General features: G+C 42.7%; 1 non-coding gene across 1 annotated transcript; it reads right to left on the minus strand.

Moving 5' to 3' along the window:
- Nucleotides 1-811: 811 nt before the first annotated feature.
- On the minus strand, nucleotides 812-918 carry LOC145504006 (U6 spliceosomal RNA). Its single transcript, XR_014051999.1, has one exon. It is a non-coding gene; the product is annotated as a U6 spliceosomal RNA (small nuclear RNA).
- Nucleotides 919-17,085: the final 16,167 nt, after the last annotated feature.

Raw genomic sequence — 17,085 nt, forward strand, 5'->3', positions numbered from 1 at the left:
GCCCAGATCACTGCCTCAGATCTGAGCTTCAGCCCCCCTCCCACCCTGGGTGCTGGGGGCTGTTAGCTGCTGACAGTTGCTTGCTGGGAATTGCCCTCAGCTGAGGACCATCAGCTCATCCAAGGTTACAGATGGCTCCTTCCCTGGGGGAAGTCAGCTTTCAATGACTTGTCTGATGGGGGCAGGGCAGAGCTTGTCTGAAGGACCTTCACAGCTTTAGGCTGTACTGTGACAGCATTCCAGTCCTTTCCTACCCGTCCATTCCTATTTCTTCCTTCCCCATGATGTTGATCCCAAGGGCGTTCCCTAATGAAGCCTCCGCACGCAAATCTCTCAGCGTCAGTTTCTAGGAACCCACCTGAGACACCAGGCCTGATGCTTGGAACTTTACATGTAACGTATAGTCTAATTTTCTTTTTTTTTTAAATAAATTTATTTATTTTAGTTGGGAGCTAATTACTTTACAATATTGTAGTAGTTTTTGCCATACATTGACATGAATCAGCCATGGGTTTACATGTGTTCCCCTTCCTGGACCCCCCTCCCACCTCCCTCCCCATCCCATCCCTCTGGGTCATCCCATTGCCCCAGCCCTGAGCATTTGTCTCATGCATCGAACATGGAATGCTGTTCTGTTTCACATATGATAATATACATGTTTCAATGCTATTCTCCCAGAAAGTCCCACCCTCACCTTCTCCCTCAGAGTCCATAAGACTGTTCTATGCATCTGTGTCTCTTATTCTGTCTCACATATAGGGTTATCGTTGCCATTTTTCAAATTCCATATATATGCATTAGTATACTGTATAAAAATATGGAATGCTTCACGAATTTGCGTGTCATCCTTGCGCAGGGTCCATGCTAATCTACTCTGTATCGTTCCAATTTTAGTATATGTGCTGCCGAAGCGAGCACTAGTCTAATTTTCTTAACAACCCCTTAAGATAGACGTTATTAGCCACTTTGGAAAAGAAGATATGGAAGACTAGTAAAGTTGAATAACTTTCCCAAAGTCACAGAGCTAAGGTGGGACTGACTTCAGTCTCCTTAACTTTAAAGTGAAGCTTTGTTCACTGTGACACCTCAACCTATTGGTGGTTTCTGGTGGGAACCATGGGAAAGAGGCCTTGGGGGTCAGATCTGGTCTGGAGGGTGTTAAGAATTGCTGAGCTATGAGGAAGAAATGAAAGTGAAGAAAGTCAGAGTGGGAGGCTGGAGAAATCAGCTCAACCACCCAACTGGGGAGCCCTAGATTGAGACTCTGTAGGTGGGAAGGCTCAGAAAGGAGAGAAGGAAAAATGAGTTCAGGAATCGAACAAGTAGAACAATTCGGAGTGTTAGTCTGTAATCCAGAATTATTTCTGTATGTGTCTTGGAGTATGTCAGTGGGGTGGACACATCTTTCAAGGAGTTAAATTAAGTGAAACATTGGCCACATCCCATAATTTTTGTGAATATTCTTCCTTAATGTGTATTTGTCATGTGAAAAATTATCATGCATCTAAGAGGCATAGGTTAACAAGTAAATTTATATTTTGATTTCTTCTTCCCTTCCTGCTCATTTATCCTTCCATTAAGCCTTTAAGGAACACTTAATACATTAGACTGCGGGCGGCCAAAAATCAATAAAACACAATTCCTATAGAGGCATTAACAGTCTAGTGGAAGAAACAGACATTTAAACAACAACAAAGACAAAGAGGCCCGTAAAGAAGGTCTGAGCACCCAGTGGAGGGAGCCATTAACCCTGACAGGGGACAGTCCTAGAGGGGTTTAAGGAAAATGTCCCCTGGATTGGAAATCAGGTTATACTGAGAGCAACACCAGAAGGAGCAATTCACAATGGATAAGATTAGCCATCAGGAAAGAGTATCCAATGTGTTGTCTATAAATGCGTATCTCCTTTGCTTGAAGTCTTCAATGGCTCTCTATTTTCCTTGGGAATAAGTTCAAACCACTTACTATGACCTTTCTTTATTCCTGCTTACCTTTCCAATTGCATCTCAGATTCCCAGTGATTAGGAAGCACAAGAAGCTTAGAATCACATGGGATAATACACAAGAGATTTAGTCCAGAGCTTGGCACTTGTGCCAGCACTTTCGGCCCAAACCACCTTCTCCATTACCTTTGTGACACTAGAGCTGTGTCTCTGTCCATCACATTTTTTCTCTGCGGACAGGCTGGCTGCTAGGCTCTGCCTGTAGGGGGTATTAAAGGGTGGGCGCAAGGCTGGAGGAGGAAAAATGACTCCTCCTCCCAGGGTCCTTCCTGTTCCAGAGAGCCTCATTCCCACAAAGTTTCTCCTCCACAGCTGCAGGCCCTTTTCTGGTAGCAGTTGAATCCAGTTTGCAGTTTTTCTAACACCTGAAGTACCAGTTTCATAATGCCCCCTCAGCAGCCCCAGTAGAGGTGTGGAATTTTTGGTTGTCACAGTTCAGGGGGCGTGTCTGTGTCTGGGTGCTGTGTGTGTGTGCTTAGTCGCTCAGTTGTGTCTGACTCTTTGCGACCCCACGGACTGTAGCCTGCCAGGCTCCTCTGTGCATGGGGATTCTCCAGGCAAGTATACTAGAGTGGGTTGACATGCCCTCCTCCAGGGGATCTTCCCAACCCAGGGATTGAACCCAGGTCTCCCACATTGCTGGCGGATTCTTTACTGTCTGAGCCACCAGGGAAGCCCAAAGTCTGGGTGCTATTGGCATCTAATGAAGATGATGCTAAAGATCCTGCAATGCACAGGACAGCCCCCACTGCAAAAAATTAATCAGCCCAAAATGCCAACAGCACTGAACTTGAGAAACTCTGTATTAGAGTCTTCTTTTTGCCCTTTTCAGTTCATTTTATATGATTTTAAACAATTCGTACATTGAATTCTTTCTGATCAAATGATTGTCATGGTTTTTGACTGAATCCTGACTGATTCAGCTCTCAATAGTGTTAAAAGAAACTGGATAACTAGGGGAAAGTTGAAGATATCCATGGTTGAATCTCAAAAATATAATTAATGGTAAATGAGTTCATTCTTTAAGTCATGAATTAAAAGCATTATGTCTAAAATGATAAGTCAGGAAACAGTGGTATTATTTAGGAAAATGTAACTTTCTCAGGGTGGGGCCTGAGAGAAGGGGGTCAGAGGAATGCTGATTTAGTTTTAAGCTCTTCTGTGAATGCGTGCATGCTCAGTCGTGTCTCATGCTTTGCAACCCTGTGGGCTGTAGCCCACCAAGCTCCTCTGACCATGGGATTCTCCAGGCAAGAATACAGGAGTGGGTTGCCATGCCCACCTCCAGGGGATCTTTCCAACCCAGGGATCGAACCCGTGTCTCCTGCATCTCCTGCACTGCAGGCAGATTCTTTACTACTGAGCCACTGGGGAAACCCCAAGCTTTTCTATACTATTTGGTAAGACCCATGCTTGGGTATTATTTTGATTAAAATATTTTAAGAAGAATCCACTACCACTCAATAAATATTGTACAACTGAAGCCTCAAGCTGGTGACTGACAGATATGTTTTGTTTGGCCTTCATTGTATTTTTTAAATGGCCAATATCACAAAAAAATAGAAGTTTACCTAAAAGTACAGTTTTAAAATTTTCCCTGAAAAATTAAAAATTTAGCAGTGATAAGCCTTCCTTTGCATAGGGTAAAGGAAGGTCCTTGCATATGGTAAAGGAAGCATATCAGCTATGCTTGGGTCACTGCTCACTTTAGACAAAGTGTATGCTTTCTATTTTGCCATAGTTTCCATTACTCCCTGCTTCCTTCATTTGAACTGCTGGCTTGTTTCTATAGGTATTGGCGTTTGCACGCCTGATTAAATAATCTCAGTGTCTTATATCATGATATCATCAACATACAAAGCAACAAAAGGAATTTGCGTAAGAGTCACTGATTCAAGATTGGCACAAGCTTGGTACCACTGACTTTTTTTTTGGCTTCAAAGCCTGTGGGACCTTAGTCCCCCAACCAGTGTTTAAATCTGTGTCCCCTGCATTGGAAGATTGGAGTCTTAACCATGGGGCCCTGGGCCACAGGGGAAGTCCCCCATTGATTTCTAAATGAAGAAAGAGAATGGCTCCCTTGCACCAACTTACAATAAATTTATGTCAGGTACAGTACTGTTCTAACTGAATTATTAATAACTCAGTTAATCCTCACTACAATCCAATGAAATAGGTAATAGTATCCATTTTGCAGATGAAAAAAATCAAGGCACAGAGAGGTCAATAAATGACACAATGTCACACGGGTACCCTCCAGACATCACTTGTTTTTAATCAATATTTAAAAAGCACAGTAATCCTTGCAGTTTGTTCCGTTGTTTTCTGTATTCACTAGGACACAAATACTAAAGCCAACTCAAACCAACTCTAAAACAAAACACCTAAAATGTGGATTAATTGGCTCACACAATCAAACCACAGGATACCAAGATTGGAGCTGGACCCTGGGTGATGGCATAAGCAGTTCTCTGGTTCTCTGTCTCTCCCTCTCTAATTCATATTTTCTATGTGTGTTGATTTCATTCTTTCAAGTTCCTCTTTGTGATGGGCGTTGCAGGCTAGAAAGAAGATGCTGACATAGATTTTAATGCTTAGGATGTTTATTAAGGGATACCCTCAGGATTAGGGCTTCCCTGGTGGTTCAGTGGTAAAGTATCTACCTGCCAATGAAGGAGGTGTGGTTTTGATCCCTGGGTCGGGAAGATCCCCTGGAGAAGGAAATGGCAGCCCTCTCCAGTGTTTTTGTCTGGAGAATCCCATGGACAGAGGAGCCTGGTGGGCTTCAGTCCATGGGGTCACACAGAGTCAGACACAAATGAGCTGCTAAACCACAACAATGACAACCCTCAGGATTAACACCTGCGGAAGGGAAAAGCTGGACGCAGGACTGGGCAGAGAGAAAGCTGAGTTGTGATTCAGGCCACACGCCGGCCTAGGCAGACCCATAAACTGTGGAGTTAGAATGGCTCTTCAGAGCTGTCCAGAGTTGGATGGAGAGGCCTGGCTGCTGCAGCCACCAGTCTTTGAATATGGGCAGCCCAGGGCAGGGGCGACTTTGGGTGAAGAGGCTCTCTGTAGCTGAGGCAGTTCCTGAAGGCTGACAGCCCAAAGTTGAGTACCAACAATAATCGCAGCAGCTGGGCCAAGTCCTTCATCGAAGGGGGCTCTTGGCTGATCATCCAGTGGGGGATGTGACTGCCAGCCATTCTAGGGCCACATTCTTATAATTTTCCACCTAAGGGGAGAAAAAAAAAAGATCTTCCCTTTTGTTTACAAATTCCAAGAAAAAAAAAAAATTCCAGGGAAGGACTCTGGTCTATCTTGAATCACATGCCTGTTCCTTGGGCCAGTAATTTGGCCAGAGGTGAGAACTATGATGGGCACATTCTTGGTTCTCTTCTCCCTTGTAAGTAGCTGGGTGTTCCGCAGAGAACTGGGGTTGGCAGCCCCCACAGAACTCCACAGAGTCTTGGAAAGCATTTTCCCAACAAAAGGACTGGTGGTGCTATAACCTCAAGAAGAGGGAGGGAGTGTATGATTCCAACTCAAAAAATAGCTCTCACAAGTTTTCCCTTCATTGTTTCTCAGTCAGCCTTTCAATTTTGACCTGCTCCTCAAAGATTCATGGAGAAGGCAATGGCACCCCACTCCAGTATTCTTGCCTGGAAAATCCCATGGATGGTGGAGCCTGGTAGGCTACAGTCCATGGGGTCGCTGAGAGTCGGGCATGACTGAGCGACTTAGCAGCAAGAGTAGCAGCCTCAAAGATTCGAGCAGCTGTACCCATTACATGGCTGGTAACTTGAGAAAGGCACAGGGCTATATACTTGGGGAGAACAAAATTCAGCCAGCCCTGCCATGCCCACAGGAATAAAGGAGCAATGGCGTCTCTCAGTTTCAGACCTCAGCCTAGCCTTATGACAGAGGCTCTACATTAGTTCCCAGCTTTTGTACAATGTCCCCCTCTCTCCCGAGTCATCCAATGAGAACTTGATGAGTCAGAAATTAATAGTCTGTCTTGAGCCTAGAGCTTCAGCCCCTGTTGATACATACTCCAAACACCTGCCAGCTCACCGTGGTAAGGTGCAAACCCCCACTCACTGTATTAGTGGAATAGTATCCTAGATCCTCTTGTTTGCTCCTACACTGCTTCCTCTCCATGCATGTCTCTGTTCCACTTCCCAATTTTGTCTTCATCTTTCACTTGAGATCCTCCTGTTCCATGAGTTCAGTGCCTCCCTTGGATCTTTCTGATCCTGACTTTTGGCCCCTAGTCAGCAACCCTCGGGGCTTCCCAGGTGGCACCAGTGGTAAAGAACGCGCCTGCCAGTGCAGGCGACATAAGAGATGCTAATTCAGTCCCTCGGTCGGTCGGGAAGATCCCCTGGAGGAGGGCAAGGCAACCCACTCCAGGATTCTTGCCTGGAGAATCCCATGGACAGAGGAGCCTGGCAGGCTGCAGTCCATGGGGGCACAAAGAGTCAGACATGACTGAAGTGACTTGGCACTCACGTGGTAACTCTCTGTTGGATTCATTGCCCACATCTATCCTAGTCAACTCTGTGGTCCCCACTAACTTGACAGCCACTCTCCTGCTTGATCCCCTATTAGTGAGGCACAAAGGACCTCAAAATGCTGCACTCTGTACAGCCATAGCTTTTTTTTTTTTTAAGTAAATTGATACTTTAGCTAAAAGTGTACTCTAATTATATTTCATCTGTTTCTCAAGGGCTTTATTTATTTTTTTAAATTGTGGTAAAAGTCATACTTTGCCTATAAAGGTCCGTCTAGTCAAAGCTATGGCTTTTCCAATAGTCATGTATGGATGTGAGAGTTGGACTCTAAAGAAAGCTGAGTGCCAAAGAATTGATGTTTTTAAACTGTGGTGTTGGAGAAGACTCTTGAAAGTCCCTTGGACAGCAAGGAGATCCAACCAGTCCACCCTAAAGGAAATCAGTCCTGAATATTCATCGGAAGGACTGATGCTGAGGCTGAAACTCCCATACTTTGGTTACCTGAGGGAAAAGATCCTGATGCTGGGAAAGATTGAAGGCAGGAGGAGAAGGGAACAACAGAGGATGAGATGGTTGGATGGCATCACTAACTCGATGGACATAAGTTTGAACAAGCTCCGGGAGTTGGTGAAGGACAAGGAAGCCTGGCATGCTGCCATCCATGGGGTCACAGAGTCAGACAAGACTGAATGACTGAACTGAACTGAAAAGTCATTCAATGTAAAACATACTATTATAACCATATTTAACTATACAGTTCAGTGGCACTGAGTACATTCACATTATTGTGCAGCTCTCACCATTATCCATCTCCCGAATTTTTCACCTTCCCAAACTGAAACTCTGTCTCTGTTTTGATTCTTTGGAAAAAATTCAAATGGAAAAGCATATGGTGAATAAAAATTAGAGTTTTGAAAATAGGAAAAGCCAGAAATCTGCCAAGAGACTCACAAAATAATACTTGCCTGTTGGGCTTCCCACGGTCCAGGGTCCGACCTTGCAGGCAACTGCATGTGATCATGTCGGTTGGTTGCATCTAGGATGTTAACTGATCCTGCTGAAATTCCACAAGAGATTAAAAAGTATACATGAGAATGACTATTTATTTTACAGGGGAAATGTAACTATACAGGGATTAGATACTTGATCTTTTTTGTCAGCATATTCTCTCGTTTATGACAACTTCCAAGTTTTCCTCATTTTATAAGGTATTAAGGAAAAAGGCAATAAAATTAATGATTTTCAGTAATGGGTACAGCAAGGGCAACAGTGATGAATTGAACTATTGGCTGGCAGGCAGTGCCACCTTGTGGCAACTCCAAATGTCCACTGGTCAGCCGAGGTGGGAAAGGGTACATTCAGTGTGTGTGAGATGATGGTTTGAGTGTCTTTGTGAAATATGAAAGGAGCATTTGTGTAACAGGACAAACAGGAAAGACACAGGAAAGTCAAGGACTGCCTCTACTTTTTGCCTTGTATTCACAATTATTTAGACCTCTTAATGTTCTCCCTCCAGTCAAGTCGTGCTGGCCTCGGAAGCATTTGTCTTCTGAGCTGACTGCATACCTCTGAGCAGTTAATGTAATGTGTTTACATCTCCAAGTGAACGTTTATTTCCAAATGCTCAGAGGACAATTTACTGTGTCTCTGGTGTACAGGCCAAGTGACTTCCCCTGTTACAAGAGTCCAGGAAGTAGGGCTGGGCCAGAAATCTTGTGATGCTGTTGGAGCTGTACCACTGTACCATGCCAGGCCTGCTTCTTCCTGCATCTCTTGAACAATCCATGTGATTCTGCTCTGTCATCTTCTACCTCGCTCCCCTCAACTACCCCAGGGGCTGCCAGAGACCTGCTTCTCTCTCATTGTTTTCAGTTCTTGTTTTCTTTGCTTCATTTAAAAGAGTTGAATGACCTGGCTCATCCTCATCATTTCTCAACAGGTACCTAGCTACCTGCTACATGTCCACATGCCCGGCACTTGGGGATCAAGTTTCTGTTTAGACCTTGGGTGGCAGTTTGAGAACTGGACTGAACCTCTTTGCCTGTGTTTGGCATTTGATCATCTGTCCTGAGAAGACTACCCGGCTCTGACCTCCTCCCCTTGTCCCTTCTTATGCTTCTTCAATTCCCTTTCCTTTCAATTCCCTTCGATTCCCTTTCTCCAGACTTGCTCTTGGACTGATGTTCCAAGTGAAACACTCCAAATGCTTGCTGGGCAAACTCTGTACAGTCCCAGAAAACAAATATCCTTCAGGCCAGTCTGACCTAGTATTCCTTGACAGAGGCAACCTCATCTCACAGCATGGCTGGTTCTCCAATGCTGTGTTTAACATCACGGAGATGGTCACGTGCACTTTCCTGTCACAATAAAATAGGATCTGAGAGTGCCATTCCTACATGAGTCATTAGGAGACATAACACACTCAATTTAGTCTTCAGCTTAATAATTTGATTCCAATATTAAATAAATGGTGAATGAGATAAGTGATGAATAGAATAAATGAAGAATAAGGTGCATTTTTGGCATTGTAGAGGAAAATTAGGGGGAAATTATGCTCAGTTTTAGTGCACTCACATTTTTACATTAATTTATTACTTCTATCCACTGAGCATGTTTGCATGCTCCATTTAATTTCCTTTCCATAAGTGTATTCTATAGGGTAGGACATTCTGATAGAGGGTCTCCTGTGTTACTTGGCTTCTCTAACTTATATTTTGTCACTTCGTACCTCAAATTCTATGCCCCAGCAATAGGAATGCCATTTACTGTCTCAAACATGCCATGCTCTTTGTACTTCTGATTCTTCTCTCATTATGCCTGAAATAGTGCCTTTACTCTCCCCCACTTGTAACTGTTAGTCTGGTAATTTCTACCAATCCTTTACATTTTCCTCCAACAGTGTGGGAAAACATCCCTAAATCTCATGTCCAGGCAGGGTACCCTCATGTGCTCTCCAGATCAGAGCTTCCCAGGGTGCCCACCCCTGAGCGTGCTCAAACACTACTGCAAACCCAATGCTTTATGTAATTGAGGAGATTGGACCCATGTTTACTGTAACAGACAACACTTTTTATTTATTTATTGGCTATGCTGGGTCTTTTTTTTCTTTATTTTGCTTTGGGTCTTTGTTGCGGCACGGGCTTTTTCTAGTTATGGAGAGCAGGGGCGACTCTTTGCTGTGGTGCATGGGTTTCTCTTTAAGTAGCTTCTCTTGTTGCAGAGCAGGGGCTCTAGGGTATGTGGGCTTCGGTAGTTGAGGTTCGTGAGCTCTGGAGCACAGGCTCACTAGTCGTGGCGCCTGGGCGTAGTTGCTCCACGGCGTGTGGAATCTTTACAGACCAGGGATCGAACCCGTGTCCCCAGCACTGGCAGGCGAATTCTTGTCCACTGTGCCACCAGGGACGTCCTCAGGCAGCACTCTTGAGTACAACATTTTAAAAAAATTAAATAACTCTCCTCTTTAGCAGAGACTTATTGTTGTTGAGTATTTTTACAGTGTGCATATGCTGTCAAGGCAGCAGAAATTCTGAAACTGAATTATTATAGTGATATTTACAGTGAATGAGTGATTTTTTTCCTATTTTCTAAATTTTAAAAATATTAATACTGCATGTGTGGGGTTCAGAAACCTAAAGGCAAACTTGGGGAAAAGTCAAAAAATGAAAATTAAAATATTTGCAAAATTTTTCAGAACTTTGATTTGCTTTGACATTTGCTAGTAGGAGTGAATTAAAGATAAATGTCCCTAAACAACATTTTTGTTAATAGAATAATTATTTCTCTAAAAGTTTCTATAAATTACATGGCATTCATGCATACCTATATGGTTAAAGTGTGAAGATATGAATGGGGAAGGAAGGAACGTTTGGGTTGTTTCAACTGTATCTATGTTAGTTTTTTCCCCTAGTTTTATTGAGATATAATTGATACATAACATCATATAGTTTAAGGTGTACAACATAAGGATTTGATATATGTATGTATTGTGAAGTGACCAGCATAGTGAAGTTTAGTTCACCATCACTTCACAGAGTTACAATTTTTTTTCTATAATGAGAACTTTTAAGATCTACTTTCTTGGCAATTTTTAAGTATTGTCAACTATTGTCACCTTGCTGTACATTACATCCCCAGGAATTACTTATCTTGTAACTGTAAGTTTATACCTTTTAACTACCTTTATCCATTTCCCTGTTCCTCTGTAGTATTTTATTTCAGGTGGTGTAATGGATGAACCAGTGTTTATTATTCTTTTGAAAATTAGATTCAAAATCCATTTTTCCTTACTCCTCACTTAATACACTGAAAGTAGTGTCCAGTTAACAGCCTCCTCAGGAAGCATATGTCTTGCTCTTGCCATGCCCATGGCATTTTGTACTTCCCTCCTCTTGGTGCTGATGACATTGGATTGTGTTTTGATGGAGAAGTGTGCTTCATTTTCTCTGTCTCTCCCAGTGGACTGAACTCTTTGTTTTATTTTTGGCTACACTACGTAGCTTGTGGGATCTTAGTTTTCTAACCAGGGGTTGAACCTGTGCCCGTAGTAGTGAAAGCATAGAGTCCTAACCACTGGACTGCCAGGGAATTCCCTGGACTGTGAACTGTTAAGCACAGGGGTCATTGATTCCTCACTGCTCTCTCCTTAGCCCTATGTACAAGGATCACACAAAATTGGTGCTCAATAAATTTGTGGAATTGGCAGGTGGCTGGATGGATGTAAGGTGGGATGATGTCCTCTGAGCAGCCAGCTAAGCAATGCCAAAATTCTAGCCCATAGGTTTCAGCCACTGACTCCTCTCATCCTCTTTCCTCCTAAAAAAAATCCTCAAGGGGCTGTCTAAGTAATAGGTCTTATAGAGAACATACATACATGGAAAAACCGTGTCCACAGCTACAACTCCCTAAGGAAGAGCTCTCCTGGGGGTTCAGAGAGAGATTTCAGTTGCTCTCTGGGTGATTTTGGAGAGAAAGGGTAGAGATACTCCCATTTATTCATTACCTACCATATGATTCTTTCACATATAATGTTCTCATTGAGGGGTTCCCCAGGCGGCTTCCCAGGCAAGCTCAATGGTAAAGAATGTGCCTGCCAGTGCAGGAGACGCAGGAGACACCAGTTCAATCCCTGGGTCAGGAAGATCCCCTGGAGTAGGAAATGGCAACCCACTCCAGTATTCTTGCTTGGAAAATCCCATGGAGAGAGGAGCCTGGCAGGCTACAGTCCATGGTGTTGCAAAGAGTCGGACATGACTGAGAATGCACACCATTCTCATTTAGTTCTTACAACCATGCTGTAAGGTAGGTATCACTATTGCTATATGCACAGACGAGAAAACAGGGGTGCAGAGGGATGATGGATCTTGACCAGGTGCCAAGGTGGAGCCCAGGCTTACCTTCAGGTCTACCTGGCACCAAAGCACAAGTGTATTCCTTTATCACATACTCTGGGCTGTTAAGGACATGGGAGACTTTGACCTGAAATGAACTTTAGAGATTATCCATGTAATCCAGTTTTTGCTATTAAAATAATTTTTTTTTATAAAGAAGAGCTTTGTAACATTTCTCTTGCCAAATAGGATTTTGCCAAGAGAAATAAAGGATGCCCAATTATCCCTTAACTCTGTAATTGATTGAGCAACTCTTAAAATTAGCCAGGAACCTTTTTGGCCATATTGGATGAGTGAGGCATGCCCTGCCTTTTTACATATCTGGGACATGAATTCTGGCTTAGGTTCCCCTAGCACAGAGATTGCTTTTGTTCATCTCCAAAGGCAGCCCACTGGCCTCCTTCACTACTACTTCTGCTGCCAGGTCAACTTATTTACTTATTAACCAACGTTTATTGCACACTTGCTATCTGTCAGGGTCAGGACCAGGCATTTCACCTGAATCATCTCAGTTAATCCTAACTGTGACCCTATGAAGACAGGAATATAATTAACCCTATTTTATCCTTAGGAAAGAAAAAACTGATTACTCACAAAGACCGTAACTGGTAGATCTGGATTGGGATCCCGATCAGTGTGAATCAAGAACCCGCGTTTTCGCCAGTTTATGAGCTTGCCCCATAGGCAACAATGCAGTCATGCTGGTATGACATCAATACATTGATCTCTGAACACTGCATTACTGCCTCCCACTGGTCAGCGTTTCTATTGGTCTGAGTTGCATGTGACAGGTTGACTTTCTTTCTTTCTTAATAACAGATCTATGGTTTGTGGAACTATCAGGCACATGTACAAAATCACAAATCCCTTTCATAAGTAGAAAAGATTTCCTTTGTCTGAATTTTTAAAGCTTTCCTTAGAAAGACCCCTTTTGTTGAGCAAAGGCAGGTAATTTTGTTTTCAACACGGGCGCTGGGAAAAAGGAAACACAAATCCTTTAATGTTAGTGGCTGTTTCCAGATGGCTGTATAATCGAAGCAGAATGGTCAAGGGTGAAGCCATTTTTTGAAGATCTTTGTGAACAGGATTAATTTGGTGAGATTTATACCACATCTAGAACTTTTCCATCGCACATTGTTTGTTTTTCAATTAAGAGGAATTTATTTCTTAGGTAACACAAATATAAACAGACAGTAGGAAACACCCACAGGACTGAAACTGAAGAAGTAGTGGTGTAATGGAAACAGCTGTAGGAGAAATTTCTTGAAGCTCTGTTTATGATCACCTCCTTTTGGGAGATGAAGAAAGGAAAGCAGATGTCAGCCTGTGGGGTACTTTGCAGAGATTTGTTTATGATTATGTCATCCTGAGTAGAAGAACGAAAACAGATACTTACTGTTTAATTTGGAATGTGGGATCAATTGGGGATAATTTGGCATTGATGAGCAAGGCCTGGCCACACCGATTCTGAAACCAATACTAATGAAAGAAGGAAGATTAGTGAGAAACTGGTCCTGCTCACATGGACAGGAGAGAGAGAGAGTGTGTTGGTGTTAAGCCTTAAACCAGTTGGAAGTAGTCTTTTTTTTTTTTTTTTGTAGTGACATCTTTCAGGTTCAAGTTATAACTTCCCACATAGAAAAAAATAACCTGAATTGGGATTCAGTATCATTCCAGATTTAGTCTCAGAGGGTCACTAATATCCCCCCCATCCTGAGGAAGAATACCCAGCCTGTGAGTGTACCCTAGAAGCCAAGGGTCATGGAATGTGTGTTGGGTGGCGTGGGGGGAGGTGGGGGCGGGGTGGTGGGGTGAGGGGGGAGCAGGAAGGGGGCAGGGAGGAATGATGAGGAATAGGGCATGGGGCCAAAGACTTCTCTTCCATCTCTTTTAGCCTGTCACTTTTCTCTTTTTAAACACTCTACTGTTCTTGATTAGATCTTACTCTATGGGTGGGCTGAGGAGGATTCTTTTCATATCTATTCCACAGAAACACCTCCAGCCAATTTACAGATGCCATCTGCCATAAAGAACTAGAGAAATCAGGAGATGGCAGACCTTCTGCCTCTGCCTCTAACTAGCTGTTGATGCTGAGTAAGTCACTTAAAGTAAGTCCAGGCTTCAGATGTGTTGTCGGGAAAGGGGGTAGATTGAGCAAAGGATGATTTCGAAGGTCTTTGTCAATGCTGAAATTTATAGGGCCAGGGTGTCCCTATAAAATTCATTTGTGGTTTTTTTGTGTCTGCTCATAACTCATATTTCAACGGCCATTAATAAAACTTGGTAAAGGATGAAAATACAGTTATGGTGGTAAACGTGTCTACAATGGATGTTTCTGTTTGGAAGATTTCCCCACCTCATGTCACCTTGTCTAGCAATGAGGGAGTTTCTACATTCGCTAAGCTGAGCCTTGACAAATTTATATCTAGCTCCTTAAAAGAAAAATTTGTGGAGAACTCCTGAGAGTTTGAAACCTTTTTAGAGGGTCCTTAAAGTTATTCATTATAACTTTAAATGCAGCATTTATTAAATACTCTTATAGCCTTGGATAATCATTTAGGTATTATCGAATTTTAAGGAAATACAATGCTTAGTAAAACCTAAGTCTTTACATAATCACCTCTTTTACTTCATTATAACTTCTCTGTTTTTAAATCTGCCTTGCCTACTAAAGTATGAGCCCCTTGAAAGTACAAACCATATTCTGTTTCTCTTTCTATTCTCTATTACTGAGTATAGTATTCTTTTAAAAATTTTTTATCCATTTATTTTTGGCTGTGCTGGGTCTTCTTTGCTGCGTGGGCTTTTCTCTAGTTGCGGTGACTAGGGGCTGCTCTCTAGTTGTGGTGAGCAGGCTTCTCACTTCAGCGACTTCTCTTGTTGCGGAGCACAGGCTCTAGGCCACGTGGGCTTCAGTAGTTGCAGCTCCCAGGTTCTAGAGCACAGGCTCAATGCTCTGGTGCACAGGCTTAGTTACTGAGTGGCACATGGGATCTTCCTGGATCAGAGATCAAACCCATGCCTCCTATGTTGGCAGGCAGATTCTTTAACCCTGAGCCACCAGGGAAGCCCCCTGAGTATGGTATTCTCACTCAATAGTTGAATTTTGAATAAATGAAAATTAACTCACTGTCCATCCAGAGTAACAATTCAAACTTGAGTCATACCTTCTTCATGCATTAAGAAAAGCACAGTCTAGGGACTTCCCTGGCGGTTTAGTGGTTAGGACTCCATGATCATCAGGGGACATGGGTTCAATCCCTGGTCAGGGAACTAAGATCCCACATGCTATGCTGTGCCCCCAAAAGATAAAAAAAAAAAAAAAAGAGTACAGTCTTGTGGGACTCATGAGGTTCACCTGGAAGTCTTCTCAGCCTCTCCTCCCTCTTCATTCATACAACTGGTAGTGATGGAAGAGATGTAGTTCAGAAAGACTTACCAGATGATTATAATACACACATTTCCTATCTTCCAGAGTGAAAAAGAAGCGTGCATTCAAAAGTTGCACATTTCCTAGCCATTCCTGCAGTGGGCTCTAGCCTGTGGAGTTTGCAGCCTGCTGAAGAACACTCAAGACATGTGAGGCAGCACAATTGGTTGGGGTGGAGTGGAGACAGATTTTTTTCCTACTGCACAAGCCTGCATGGGAGCAGAGGAAGAAAAAAATAAAACGCCCTTCTTTGAATGCCTGCTCTCCTTCCTTGAAGGCAAGGAAACCATACACACCTAAACTGAAGTCTCATGCACCAGGAATAAGCACATTTTTAAGGACTCCTTGTTGATGCAACTGACAGACACACAGAGAAGAAAAAGGGGAGTAGACAACTATTTGATATTTATATATCAAAATAAATCAGCCACCTACCTTTCAAGCATCAAGTTAATATGAAACTGTTCACAAAGCAGTCTTGCCAAAAGGAGAAAATATCAAATATTTGGAAATATTCAACCCAAAATGAAACTGCACGAAGTAGAAACATTTGGACAGAGTGATGGTTGGAAACAAAGGGACATCCATGAGCTTCGTGGAGGTTTGAGATCTTCAGCTCAAAGACCTTCTCCTCGGAGGGCTTTCCCTGATCACCTGAACTAAAGCAGCCTGCTGGTTCTCAATCAGTGTATCTCATCGTGTGGCTCTGTTTTACTTTTTCCACAGCATACATCATCTGAAATTATCTTGTTTTTGTATTTGTTTTCTGTAGCGTGTCCTTAAGTGCAGGCATCCTGTCTTATTTTCCACTGTGTCCCAGCTCCTTGGCAGCAGTAAGTGCTCAGTAAATACTTATTGACTAAGTGACAGGGCAAATATTATGCATGGCTCACTGGAGATAGTTTGTCAAAACATTTTTCAAGATGGAAAAGTGTCAGAAAAAAATATTCACTCTGTTCAGGATTTGCCTCAAAAGAATGATTGGAGAATTGCCATAGTGTAGTTGTGAACAGCACAGAACCATCAGAATACCTGAATGTATCTCCTGTAGAACCTGGAGAAGCACCTACTAAGGATCTATCAAGTGAAAATTTTAGGATTTAGTTCAAGTTTGTGCTCATAGCATTAAGAACACATTATTTATTTTGAAACACTCAGGCAGTGGGGCCCAGAATGTAGCAGAAGAATGAGAGATGAGATTCCTTTTAAAATAAACGCCATGCTTAAAGAATGCCTATACTTACTAAGCTCAAAAAATATTTTCTTCTGTCTTCCATGAAAACATAAATCTATTCAAAGTCTTTAAAATGAAGGATGGCACATAATTTGTTCTCTTTGGTTGCTTTATACAACAGCACAGAGGGTGGAATCAAAGATGGTAGCTCTGATTCAAACTCTGCCACTCACTTGCTTGAGCAGATCACTTAATATCTGTTCACAATTAAAAAGACAGTAACGCCCATCAATATTCTTGCCCTTCCCAGAGTGGCTGTTACACTCCAGGCATGTAACCTGTCAGAAAGTGCTGAGTTTTAGTGCTAAATATTAAGGGTTATAAGGATAGTAGTTATTTTTTTACATTGATGATAAAAGGATGTGAAAACCTAAATAAAGAGATAAACTGAGGCAAGCTCAAATTACTAGAAATTGTATTGTGTTCACTGGTCAGGAGATGAGTCTCAGCCTTCTGTAAATCAGGCTTTTGGGTCTTAAGTTCAGTTTTTCTGAGGGCGAATGCATGAGAGTCT

This window comes from Giraffa tippelskirchi, chromosome 4 (genome assembly GCF_054371585.1).
Source record: "Giraffa tippelskirchi isolate mGirTip1 chromosome 4, T2T-mGirTip1v1.2.pri, whole genome shotgun sequence".
Classification (NCBI taxonomy): domain Eukaryota; kingdom Metazoa; phylum Chordata; class Mammalia; order Artiodactyla; family Giraffidae; genus Giraffa; species Giraffa tippelskirchi.